Genomic DNA, 13,472 nt, shown 5'->3' with positions numbered 1-13,472 from the left:
GCCCTCTTTACCATGCTTTGTGGTGTGAGGTGAAGCTTAGTTCACCTTTGGCCAGCGTTACACAGCTGAAAGAAGAAAGGAGATAGCTGCCCAAGGTTTCACAGGGTGTGCATGTCTGTGGTGTGTGTACAGAGGAGCACGGGCTTGCTTTAGAAAAAGATTCCAGTTCATAAAGAGTAATGTATTACCACTTACATTAAGTACTCTTTGGCAGATTTAAATCTGACTTATACTTCACTTCTGCCACTTGCTGGTTGTTGACTTTCAGACAGATCCTTTAACCTCTGTATCTCAGTTTTCTCATCTGTAAAATGGATTCATAATAGTAACGCCCTCAAATAGTGAATGCTCTCTGTGGCATACTTAGAATAGGACCTGGAACTAAGTGCTCACTGTTACTGTTTGTACTGTTATTGTCACTAAAGCTGACATAGTAGCAGTTGACCAGGAACTGCAAAATCAGGTACCTCCAGGGGTGCAGGTGGGTCACAATCAAACGTGGGAAACGAGTCATTTAAAGGCAGCAGCAGGTGCCAAAGGAAAAGAAGACCGAAGATCGACACATCTGCCTGGTTTTGAAGAGAATAAGAATTTTGTATGTAGCTTTTGATTGTTAAATGTTGATGATGACCTCATGTAAATTTAAAATAGCCCAGATTATTGAAAGTCCAAACAAAGCTTTTGAGTATCTGGTTTGTGATTCTACTGCAGTCCCTCAATAATCTGTTACTTAATTTTGGAAAGACACTACTAAATGTACAAAAAAGATCATTGTTTCAGTTTTGCTCTCAATAATGTTGGAAGAATAGGCCCTTCATCTTTCTTGAGAAGCCTCGTCTACTTTGCTAGTCTCAGCAATCCCCTCTAGATAGATTTCCTCTAAAATTTTTGTCAAGTTTGAGTTCAGCACATCACTGGCCTACTGCCCATAATGTCATGGATCCAAAATAAAATTCATTTTTCCTCAGATCTATATCTTTTCTAACTTAACCGCAAATGATTCCACACATCTCCCCTCACCTTTACATTTTCAAACCTGTTCCCCTATCCTCAAATCACCAAAATTTTATCAATTTCACTTTTGGAAATCTTTGCCAACATCCCACCCAAACTGCCGCCACTGTAGTCCTGGCCCTTTTAACTTTGTGGCTAGACTTGGATAATAGTTACTGATCATCTGCTGTGTGCCAGGTACTATTCTGAGGATATTTGTTTTTATGTGGTCTCTAGGTCATATCCAACTCTTTACCACCCCATGGATGGCAACTCCTCTGTCCTGGGGATACAGTGAAGAGCAAACAAACAGGGGACCTGTTTTCCATTGAGGCTAAATTCTTGCAACAGAAACCAAAGATAAAGTTTAAAAGTAAAGACTTGTGCTTAGAAAACTGTTAGCTATTCAGAAAAGTCAAAAGAATAGTACAGTGACCACCTATATACCACCTACCTAGGTTCAGATTAATCTAAAGCATTATTTTTGTCCTGTCCTCCCCTTAGACACTGAAGTCCAATGACTCTTCTAGTATTTCTTTAAAGTTCTGTCTTCCTCAATGTTTGCTTTAGGAGCTGACCATCCTTTGATCCCTGCCATGTGACAGGCCTGATTTTTACAGCCGTAAGGTAAGAGCTATGACAGTTTTATAGTTCACACACTCAGCCAAGACATCACAAAGCCAGGACTCCATCCACCACGTGATCACACACACCAGGTGAAGTAACTGTTTCCTTAAGGTTACCCTGCCACAAAAACCCTGCTGTAGCCAAACCGGCTATTTAAAAATATCACCCTTTCTCCTCTCTAGACTTCTACCTCCCTCCTACCCTCCACCTAAATTATCCCTGTTAGCCCATTCAAATTTTTCAAGATTCAACGTACATCCACCTTGCTACTAACACAAAGGTTGCTCTGATAGAGAACCCAACAGTGGCTTTTCCTTCTGTACTGTCTGATGCGATTCAAGGCACACATAGTAAAGGTCTTATAATTAACATTTATGTATTATAGAATGAGATCATTTTTATTTTTTGTCTTATCCCACCTAAGTAGATTGTACATTTGTCAGTGACAGAAATTTTGTCTTAAGCATTGCCTTTTTGCCTGAACCTTGCCATAGACCAGTGTTTCTTTACCTCAGTACTATTTGCATTTTGGGTTAGTTAATTCTTTGTTGTGGGAGCCTGTCCTGTACCTTGTAAAGCATTCAGCTCCATCCTGGCCTTATCTGTTAGATTCCAGAAGCACAAACTCCCAGTTCTGACAATGAAAACTATTTTCAGACATTGCCAAATAGGCCCTTGGAGGCAAGATCATCTCTAGCTGACCACCACTGCCATAGACATAACACTTAAGGAAATACTCTTCAGTGGATCACAATGATAGTCCTTATTCTGGAAACCTCGCTATCTACCTCTTATATAAAGCTGTGTGTACTTACGCTGCCCTCTTATTTTTATGAGGACAAGATTTGTTTTAAATGGGGAACTCAGCACTTTAATAAAGTTGTAGGCAGCAATATTCTGTTTTTGTTTGGCAAAATATTCTGATATCTCATTCTAGAGAACACATTCTGGTTGACATTTTGAAAGGTAGATTTTCTACAAATGGAAGCATGATTAGCCTGTTAATATAATTATCTCATATAGATTCTTATATCTCACTGTAGCTGTTTATTATTAACCAACACATTTTAGAAATGGAAAGCAATCAGCTGTTAACTATTGTTTTATTTTTAACCCCATATTAGAGACTTGTGCATGCTAAGTTGCTTCCATTGTGTCTGACTCTTTGTGACCCTTTGGACAGTAGCCCACCAAGCTCTCAAGTCCTTGGGATTCTCTAGGCAATACTGGAGTTGATTGCCGTGACTTCCTCCAGGGGATCTTCCTGACCCAGGGATCAAACCTGAGACTCGTGCCTCCTGCCTTGGCAGGCGGGTTCTTTACCACTAGCGCAACCTCGAAAGCTTATTCAATATCCAAACACCTTAATTTTTGATCAGACATTTCAGTGACAGTCCAATATTTGTTTAAAGTGAATTAACTAGTTATTTAATCAGTCATTTCATGCACTATAAGACCTAAAAGAGTGGGCAAATTGGGGCTGAATGTCCTGTGAATTAGCTTCCCTCCTAGAAAAAACCCTGAAACGAGAAAACTTGCTATGAATTAGTCCTCTTGAGTTCCATAATTTATATAGCACCCTGTTTGCTCAGTCAGAGATGTGCCCTTCTCTAACACTATTTTTATGGCCAATATATGAGAAGCCCCTTCGAGGGCTCTCCTGAACATTTGCTGTTGTATAAGGGTTATTCCTTCTCTCTGATCAGATGATTCTGGTAAACCTGCCAATGAAAGAACTCCCCGGCCTGGTCATACAGAATACCTGAACCCTGGGCAACACCATTGGTTCACAAGTGAACCTGTGACCTGAACTGGGCCACTCAGCCTTCTCCAATGGCTTTTCAGCTTGGAGCCTGAAACACACGGCCATGTCTAAGGGCACACAAAGCAAGGAAGGTGTTTATGGAAGCTGGAGCATCCGCTGCCCTAAGGAGAAAGCCACCCTGCAATAGAGGATGAGTACAGCTCAAAAGAAAGCAGTGCAGACAGAAGAGGAGTCCTAACAAATTTGAGTCCTTAAATAAATTTAATTGTGGCCAACACAAGGTCTCCCGGTTACATGAGCCAAAAAATTCCCTTTTCTACTTTAGCTACTTTGATTTAGGTTTGTACCACTTGCACTAAAAGGGTACCAAGTCGCTTCAGTTGTGTCCGACTCTCTGCGACCCTATGAACCATAGCCTGCTAGGTTTCTCTGGCCAAGGGATTCTCCAGGCAAGAATGCTGGAGTGGGTTGCTGTGCCCTCCTCCAGGGCATCTTCCCGAACCAGGGGTCGAACCTTTGTCTCTAACGTCTCCTGCACTGCGGGTGGGTTCTTTACTACTAGCGCCACCTGCACTAAAAGCATCTGTATTAATTCAGGGTGACTGCTGTTGATGGGCAGGCTTAATAAGGACAGCTCTTCCCACTATACTTTTGCTTACATACTTCTACTTCATAGCCTCTCCTTCTGAGTATAGATGGAAATAAATATATACTCAATAAAGATGACCTGTGAAAAAAACAACAAAGGACCTTTACGGAAATATCTAAATGAGTGATTTTAAATGAGGTTAATTTTTAATGACATTAATTTTATTACTGGTGCTCTAGTTTTATAACAGAACCTCAGTTTTCCTATAGCACTCATCTTGGGCTTTGAAATGTATTGCACAGATGTAACAACTCACTTCATAACCGAAAATTGGCTCCGTATTGCTAGTGAAAAGGACTAACTGCAGCTATTTGGGGAGCTGTAATGTCTCCTTTAAACCACAAAGATACTTGAGCATATCACCTTTACAACTAATGTATTCTCCCGATCATTTTACAAAATGAAATACTGAACAGTATTCAGACTTCGAAGGTTTGCAGTCTTCTCACACAATATAAATGCAGCCTGAGAATCCCATTATACACAATACATGCAGATACACTTCCTCGAAATACAGGGGGAAAATGTAGAAAAGATTTCCATTCCTCAAGTTTGAGAACAATTTTGCTTATGTCCTTAATATTATTTTCTGTCCAAAAATGAGGAAGTGAAGTTCTTAAGGATAGTTGTCCAAAGAGGAGAAAGAGAGGAGGGGAATTTGTTTGTGGTTAATGAAAGGTGCTGTATTGCTCACCTGGGCTGGAGACAAGTATTGGAGAGTCTGTAGGAGAGGTGGGAGGCGCTGGAGAAGAACAGGAGCTAATGAATAAGATTCTTCTACTAGTGCAGACATTTCTTGGAGGTCAGAAGTTCAATTTTACATTCCTTTGTAACCCCAGGTCTCTCTCTCATATGTATTATAACTATATTATAGTTATATATATCAAATCTATCTCTTACAGTTACTCAATAGGCATTTGATGAGTGAATGGATAAACATTATTTTGACTTATTGCTAGGCAGAATGATTAGATATACTTTGGGATTCTCAGGTTTTTATGAAGTTTTAAATGCAAGATTAGCTACTGTTAATATAATTGGAGTCCAAATGTAAGTATTTCATTTGGTAGAGCAAGAGAAAGTAGAAGGTAAGAATGCATTAGTTAAAACCCTAAAATGTATATATAAAAGTAGTGGGAGTGTAAATGAGTAAAATCAGTTTAGAAAATTGTTTGATAGGATCAGCTAAATTTGAGCATACATGTTCTCTGTAAGCCAGCAATTTTACTCTTAGGTACTTAATAGGACAGTGGAACACTGCATGTTGAATCGGGGGTAGTTGGTAAAAGGGTACAGACTTTCAGTTATAAGATAAATAAAGTCTGAGGATATAATGTATAACATGGTGACTATAGCTGATAACACTATTGTATAAATAAAATCTGCTAAGAGTTTAGAACTTAAGTGTTCTCATCAAAAATCAAATCAAAACAACAACAACAACAAAAGATTGTGTGTGACTTGAGAGTTGTGTTAATTAACTCATCTGGGGGGGAGTGGTATTCTTTCATAGTGTACACTTTGTACACTTTAAATATCTTACAATTTTATTTATCAATTATATATCAAAACTGCGGGGGAATTACAAAAGAAAACACTCCCTGCTAGGTACTTAGGTACTTGAACAGTAAGAACACTGCAAACATTTCAGTCTCCTTTCTTAGCAGAAATGTGTGTACACCAAAAGACATGCACAAGAATATTCAGAATATCCACATTCATAATAGCCAAAAATTGGAAACAATCCGAACATTCGTCAACAGTAGAATGGATAAACAAATGTGTGGTTTTTCATACAGTGGAATGCTATACAGAAATGAAAATTATAAAACTGCAGCTATATCCAATAACAGAATAGTGGCTACCTTTGGGGAGGTGAGTAGGACGATGGTGGGAGAAGAGATAAATGGAACTGTTGGGATACTGGTATAGTTTTATTTCCAGACATCGGTGTTACAAAAGTGTCTTCATTTGTGCTGATGCATTGACTTGTTCAGTTCAGTTCAGTTCAGTTGTTCAGTCGTGTCTGACTCTTTGCGACCCCATGAATCGCAGCACGCCAGGCCTCCCTGTTCATCACCAACTTCTGGAGTTTACTCTTAACTCATGTCCATTGAGTTGGTAATGCCATCCAGCCATCTCATCCTCTGCCGTCCCCTTCTCCTCCTGCCCCCAATCCCGCCCAGCATCAGGGTCTTTTCCAATGAGTCAACTCTTTGCATGAGGTGGCCAAAGTATTGGAGTCTCAGCTTCAGCATCAGTCCTTCCAATGAACACCCAGGACTGATCTCCTTTAGGATGGACTGGTTGGATCTCCTTGCAGTTCAAGGGACTCTCAAGAGTCTTCTCCAACACCACATTTCAAAAGCATCAATTTTTCGGCACTCAGCTTTCTTCACAATCCAACTCTCATATCCATACATGACCACTGGATAAACCATAGACTTGACCAGACAGACCTTTGTTGGCAAAGTAATGTCTCTGCTTTTTAATATGCTATCTGGGTTGGTCATAACTTTCTTTCCAAGGAGTAAGCGTCCTAATTTTATGGCTCCAATCACCATCTGCAGTGATTTTGGAGCCCCAAAAAATAAAGTCTGACACTGTTTCCACTGTCACTGTTTCCCCATCTATTTCCCATGAAGTGATGGGGCCAGATGCCATGATCTTAGTTTTCTGAATGTTGAGCTTTAAGCCAACTTCTTCACTCTCCTCTTTCACTTTCATCAAGAGGCTTTTTAGTTCCTCTTCACTTTCTGCCATAAGGGTGCTGTCATCTGCACATCTGAGGTTATTGATATTTTTCCCAGAAATCTTGATTCCAGCTTGTGCTTCATCCAGCCCAGCATTTCTCATGATGTACTCTGCATATAAGTTAAATAAGCAGGGTGACAATATACAGCCTTGATGCACTCCTTTTCCTATTTGGAACCAGTCTGTTGTTCCATGTCCAGTTCTAACTGTTGCTTCCTGACCTGCATATAGGTTTCTCAAGAGGCAGGTCAGGTGGTCTGGTATTCCTATCTCTTTCAGAATTTTCCACAGTTTATTGTGATCCATACAGTCAAAGGCTTTGGCATAATCAATAAAGCAGAAATAGATGTTTTTCTGGAACTCTCTTGCTTTTTTGATGATCCAGAGGATGTTGGCAATTTGATCTCCAGTTCCTCTGCCTTTTCTAAAACCAGCTTGAACATCTGGAAGTTCACGGTTCACGTATCGCTGAAGCCTGGCTTGGAGAATTTTGAACTTTACTTACTTGTACAGGGTTAGTATTTTTATACTTTCTGTTCAGTAGCAAAAGCAAAAAGAAAATATATACAGATGTGTAAAATCTCCTACAGGTGCTTTTGACCTTCCTTCCAACTCAAATACAACTCGAATTATTGCCTCATATTTACTATAAGCAAAGATGCATGAGGTAGGAGATTGCATCATGGCCACAAATTTGTCTGATCTCTCTTTACACCCTTTATCATCGTGTTATACTCTATTACTCCATTGTTGGGTCCAAAGAGATACCCAATACCAAACCTGGTATTTATCTGAACCCTAGTTAGAATTTCAGCCTCTTTACAACAAGAATATATAATTTACCCCTCTGCAAGAGGTTTGAATCTAGGGATGTGATTTGCTTTGGCTAACGGATTATTAGCAAACATGTGCTGGGAGGCTTAAAAAGTCTTATCATTGGGGCTTAGAGTCTCATCATGCTGGAAATCGTTTTTCCACCAAGTACATGAGTCCAGGCTAGTTTGTTGGGTAACGAGAGGCCATGACCACAGACTCCAGTGAGTCCTGTCCTGACTGTCACAGAGAAGAACCACCTAGCAACCTCTCAGAACTTTAAGAACTAATAACTTTTTGTTCTTTTAAACACTGGTTTAAGAGTATTTTGCTTCACAACAAAAGCAAACAGATACATACAATGATCTGAATTTTTTGCTCAGCAACTAGTATAATAAATACATTTCATATACTATTACACACTTAACAAATGTTCTAATAATGAGGACAATTTCCTCTTGTTCTTCTAACCTTTCTTCTAAGTGGTCAGTTTTACAACATAAACCCCCCAATATTTAGCTTTAGAAATGTTAAAATATTTTAAATGTCTATTGCATTGTTTTTATCATTATGTTGTTTTGTTTTACTAGACCAGCCTTCTTGAAAGCTACAGGAATGATCTTCATATATGGTAAGGTTTTACCCCCAAACCATGCTAATCACTGTTTCCTATCTGTTTAGAAAATAATGATCAAAGCTGTTTTTCAGCAACTGGATGATTTTTTTTTTTTTTAAAGGAATATGTTTCCTGTCAGAGAAATGTTGAACGAATTTTCTACAGAGGGTTGTGGGATCTACTGTAAATTTTTGAAGGAAAGACTTCTCTCCTTTTGGGACATATCTAAAGGTAATCTTTTGATCCTTTCCAACCTCCTGATTTTAGTTTATGCCACACATGCAACATAAAGAAGCAAGCCCAGGAAAGTTGGCATGTATCTCTGTGCAGTGTAGTGGGACTGCCGATAATTTCTATAATGGTCCTAACTCAGACTTGTTGCTTATAATTTGAGTATTTAGGAGACTTCTATATAATAAATGGTTTCTCTTAGCTGTGCGTGGTAGTCCCTATCTCTTAGCTGCTATCTTTCTGATGTGTATTGCTAATCAGAGGTGCAGGATGAGGGGGACTCTGGTGAATAATTAACACAATTGTATGGCTACATTAAAAAAACTCACCCAAGTATATGTTCTACTGAGAGAGGCTCAATAGCACTGTCATTAAACAGCTATTAGGGAGTATTGCAGAGAATTTCATCTCTATTCTTGATGTTTCTGCTGGTCCCAACTACTTTAAATTTAAAAAGAGGTAATAACAAGTTTATGTGGCGGATGTTTTGAAATATTAACTGATATGTTTTCACTTTCATCTCCTTCCCATCTCTTTCTGTTACCCAGTTTACCCTTTTCAGCTTTTAAATCATTAGGCAGGTGACCTGTTGTCCTCAATGGGAGTTGCCACAGTAGAATCAGAGAACAAAGGTGTCAAGTCTTGGCTTTTGAGTTTCAAAAGAGTAAGCCTGAGATATTTGGAAGAATTTGTGATGAGGAAGACTTAATTTTTTATCACTCCCTTCTAAGATAAAGATTCTCTGAATTTGAAGGGAGATTAGACAACACCATGTAAATTTGAAAGTCTGAGTTAGAATCCTGTAACCTGCTGCCCTTTTGGGTTTCCTGGGAAGGTCACAAACCCTGAAGAATTCTTTGTATCATCATAGCACTGGAAAATACATTAGAAATGTCTAAATACAATAAGTAGACCAAAGAATCTTAGGAAGCCTTACAGATTCCTCATGAAACTCAACCTGAAGAGGGAAGGGAAAGTGAAGTGTTAGTCGCTCAGTCGTGTCTGACTCTGAGACTCCGTGGAATGGACTGTACCCCTCCAGGCGCCTCTGTTCATGGAGTTCTCCAGTCACGAATACTGGAGTGTGTAGCCATTTCCGTTTCCGGGGATCTTCCTGACCCATGAATCGATCCCGGGTCTCCTGCATTGCAGACGTATTCTTTAAGCGTATTTTTCTGTGAATATGACACTGAGAACCTGTGGACGTGTAGTTTGGGGCCTCATAAGAGGCAGAAGGCAGAGCAGCGTATTTAGTGTGAAATTTGCAGTAGAAGGTAGATGAGCACTGAGACATCACAGGATTTGCCAGTGTAGAAGAGTGGTGATCACTACAGTTCCAAGATGGATCCATAAGAATGAGAGACTCGGTCCAGGGGAGAAAAGGCGGAGCAGGAAAACCATGACTTCGCTGGATTTACCCTAAATTGGCCAGGTTAATATTTCTGTCACTAAATAAAATAGAGTTCAAAACTGATGGTTGTTAGATGAGAACAAAACTGCGCATCTTGTAACGTGAAATGAGGCTGTAGGTATCATGCAGCTCCAGATCATAAGGAACATTGTCATCTGTGCTGTGGGAGCCATTGAAGGGCTTCAAAGTTGGCTACAGAATCAGCTCTGTGTTTTAGGAATTATCTCTCAGCAGCATACACAGTGCACTGGAGAACAAGCAAGATTAGAGGAAGGAGATTTGGTGACAAACTAGGATGGTGGAGAGGCACCAGAAGAGGAGACTCCGTTGTTGAGACTTGATTAGGGAGAGGTCCACTTGTATTAGATATAATCTCCATGATGGTCCATGAAACTTCAATTATATTGAAAGTAACATCATACAAGAAAAGATTCAGGACCTCTGGGTTAAACTCTAAGTTAATGTGACCAGAATTGAAAGAGACACATGTACCCCAATGTTCATTGCAGTACTATTTACAATAGCTAGAACATGAAAGCAACCTAGATGTTCATTGGCAGATGAATGGATAAGGGAGTTGTGGTATGCACACAAAGAAATATTACTCAGTTTTAGAAAGGAACACATTTGAATCAGTTCTAATGAGGTGAATGAACCTGGAGCCTGTTATACACAGTGAAGTAAGTCAGAAAGAGAAAGACAACTACCATATATTAACACATATATATGGAATTTAGAAAGACGGTACCAATGATCCAACATGCAGGTCAGCAAAGGAGACACATTTAAAGAACAGACTTTGGACTCATCAGGAGAAGGCAAGTGTGGGATGGTTTGAGAACACCTCTGAAGCAAGTACATTACTATATGTAAAGTAAATGACCAATGCAAGTTCAATGCATGAAGCAAGGCACCCAAATCTGGTGGTCTGGGACAACCCAGAGGGATGGGGTGGAGAGGGAGGTGAGAGGGGCGTTCAGCATGAGGGGATACATGTACACCTGTGGCTGATTCATGTTGACATATGGCAAAAACCATCACAATATTGTAAAGTAATTGCTGTAAAGTTATGACCAACCTAGACAGCATATTAAAAAGCAGAGACATTATTTTGTCAACAAAGGTCTGTCTAGTCAAAGCTATGGTTTTTCCATAGTCAGGTATGGAGGTGGAAGTTGGACTATAAAGGAAGTTGAGTGCCAAAGAACTGATGCTTTTGAACTGTGGTGTTGGAGAAGACTTGAGAGTCCCTTGGACTGCAAAGAGATCCAACTAGTCCATCCTAAAGGAAATCAGTCCTGAATATTCATTGGATGGACTGATGCTGAAGCTGAAACTCCAATACTTTGGCCACCTGATGCAAAGAACTGACTCACTGGAAAAGACCCTGATGCTGGGAAAGATTGAAGGCAGGAGAAGGGAACGACAGAGGATGAGATGGTTGGATGGCATTACCGAGTCTATGGACATAAGTTTGAGTAAGCTAATGGGAGTTGGTAGTGGACAGGGAAGCCTGGATTGCTGCAGTCCATGGGGTTGCAAAGAGTCAGACCTGACTGAGCAACTGAACTGAATTATTCTCCAATTAAAATAAGTTAAAATTACCAAACCCACCCTCAGTACAGGGGAGAGGGCTGGAGATTGAGTTCAGTCATGTGGCCAGTGACTTCATGAATCATATCTAGGTAATGAAACCCCAGTAAAAACTCTGGACATGAGGCTTGGTGTTGGTGAGTACCAACTGTGTACTAGTTTGCATGTACTAGTTTGGTGTTGGTGAGTACATTGACATCCCAGAAAGGTAAAGCTCACTGACACCATGGGGAAAGTGTGTGGGAGCTCTACCTCCCCCCTATCCTCAGTCCTCACCTATGTGTGTCCTTTATAATAAACTCTTAATTGCAAATCTAAAACAATTAATACTTGAGTGGGTTGCCATGCCCTTCTCCAGGGAATCTTCCCAACCCAGGGATTCAACCTGAGTCTCTTATGTCTCCTGCATTGGCAGGCAGGGTCTTTACCACTGGTGCTACCTGGGAATCCCAGGATTTAAGAGTCTTATTTAAAGACTGGTGCTGACCTTTCACATCTAGTTATGATGTAGGCTATAGAAAGTCCTACATAACAAGAACAATCTGGATAATGTACAGATTCATAGTTTTTTTTTTGTTTGTTTGTTTGGAGGACACAGAAGAGAGCTGAGGATGCAAAGAACCTAAGAAACTACAATGAGAGAAGAGCTCCCCAGATGCCCCGTTCTTGGTGGAATAGCTGGAGCAGAAGGAAGCTGGTACAAAAGTATGTAAAAAGAATAGGGTTGAGTTTTTTAACACATTTTAAAAGTCTGAGAAAAGGCCAGTGTGGTGATTCAAAAACCCTGAGATCTCCATACACAAAGACAATTTGCTCTCACCCATCAGAGTGAGACTGTTTAAAATATCCAACTCTTCAAGATAAAGAGTATTTATAGATGGAAGAAGGACATTTCATAATAATAAAGCAGAAAACAATATGTAGACACCTAATTAAGCTCTTAAGTGCTTGCAGTTATTATTGTATTACAGTAGACAAATTTAGTGAGGGATTTTAGCACCTCAGTAAATGATAGAGCAAGTAGAAAAAAAATCAGTAAAGATATAGAAGATTGGAAAAACAGTATCAACTAACTGGATTTACACATCCCTTTCAAAACAGTACCACCAAAAACAAGAGAATGCAAATTTTTTTCAATTGCATATGGGAAATTTGTTAAGATAGACTGTATATGGTACTATAAAGTAAGTCTCAATAATTCCAAAGATTGATATCTTTGGAGTATATTTTCTGACCACAATAGTATTTTTTGTTGTTGTTGTATAATTGATTTACAATATTGTATTAGTTTCAGGTGTAGAATATAGTGATTTAATATTTTCATAGATTATATTCCATTTAAAATTATTACAAAATAATAGCTATATTTCCCTGTGCTGTGTAATATACTCTTTTGCTTATTTATTTTATACATAGTAGTTTGTATCTCTTAATCTCCTATCTTGCCCCTCTCCGTTTTCCCCACTGGTAGCCACTAGTTTGTCCTCTCTATGTCTGTGAGTCAGTTTATCTTTTGTTATGTATGTTTTATTTTATTTATATTCCACATAGGAGTGATAACAGAGTATTTGACTTTCTCTGTCTGACTTAGTTCACTTAATATAATACCCTTTATGTGCATCCGTGTTGTTGCAAACGGCAGAATGTCATTTTTCATGGCTGAGTAGTATTCCATTGTGTATACACCACATATTCTATTTTTTTTTTTTCATTTATTTTTATTAGTTGGAGGCTAATTACTTTACAATATTGTAGTGATTTTTGCCACACATTGACATGAACCAGCCGTGGATTTACATGTGTTCCCCATCCCAATCCCCCCTCCTGCCTCCCTCCCCATTCCATCCCTCTGGGTCTTCCCAGTGCACCAGCCCTAAGCACTTGTCTCATGCATCCAACCTGGGCTGGCGATCTGTTTCACCCTAAATAATATACATGTTTCGATGCTCTTCTCTCGAAACATCCCACCCTCACCTTCTCCCACAGAGTCCAAAAGTCTGTTCTGTACATCTGTGTCTCC

The sequence above is a fragment of the Muntiacus reevesi genome, chromosome 3, assembly GCF_963930625.1.
Source record: "Muntiacus reevesi chromosome 3, mMunRee1.1, whole genome shotgun sequence".
NCBI lineage: Eukaryota > Metazoa > Chordata > Mammalia > Artiodactyla > Cervidae > Muntiacus > Muntiacus reevesi.
Note: the sequence above shows the minus strand (reverse complement) of the source record.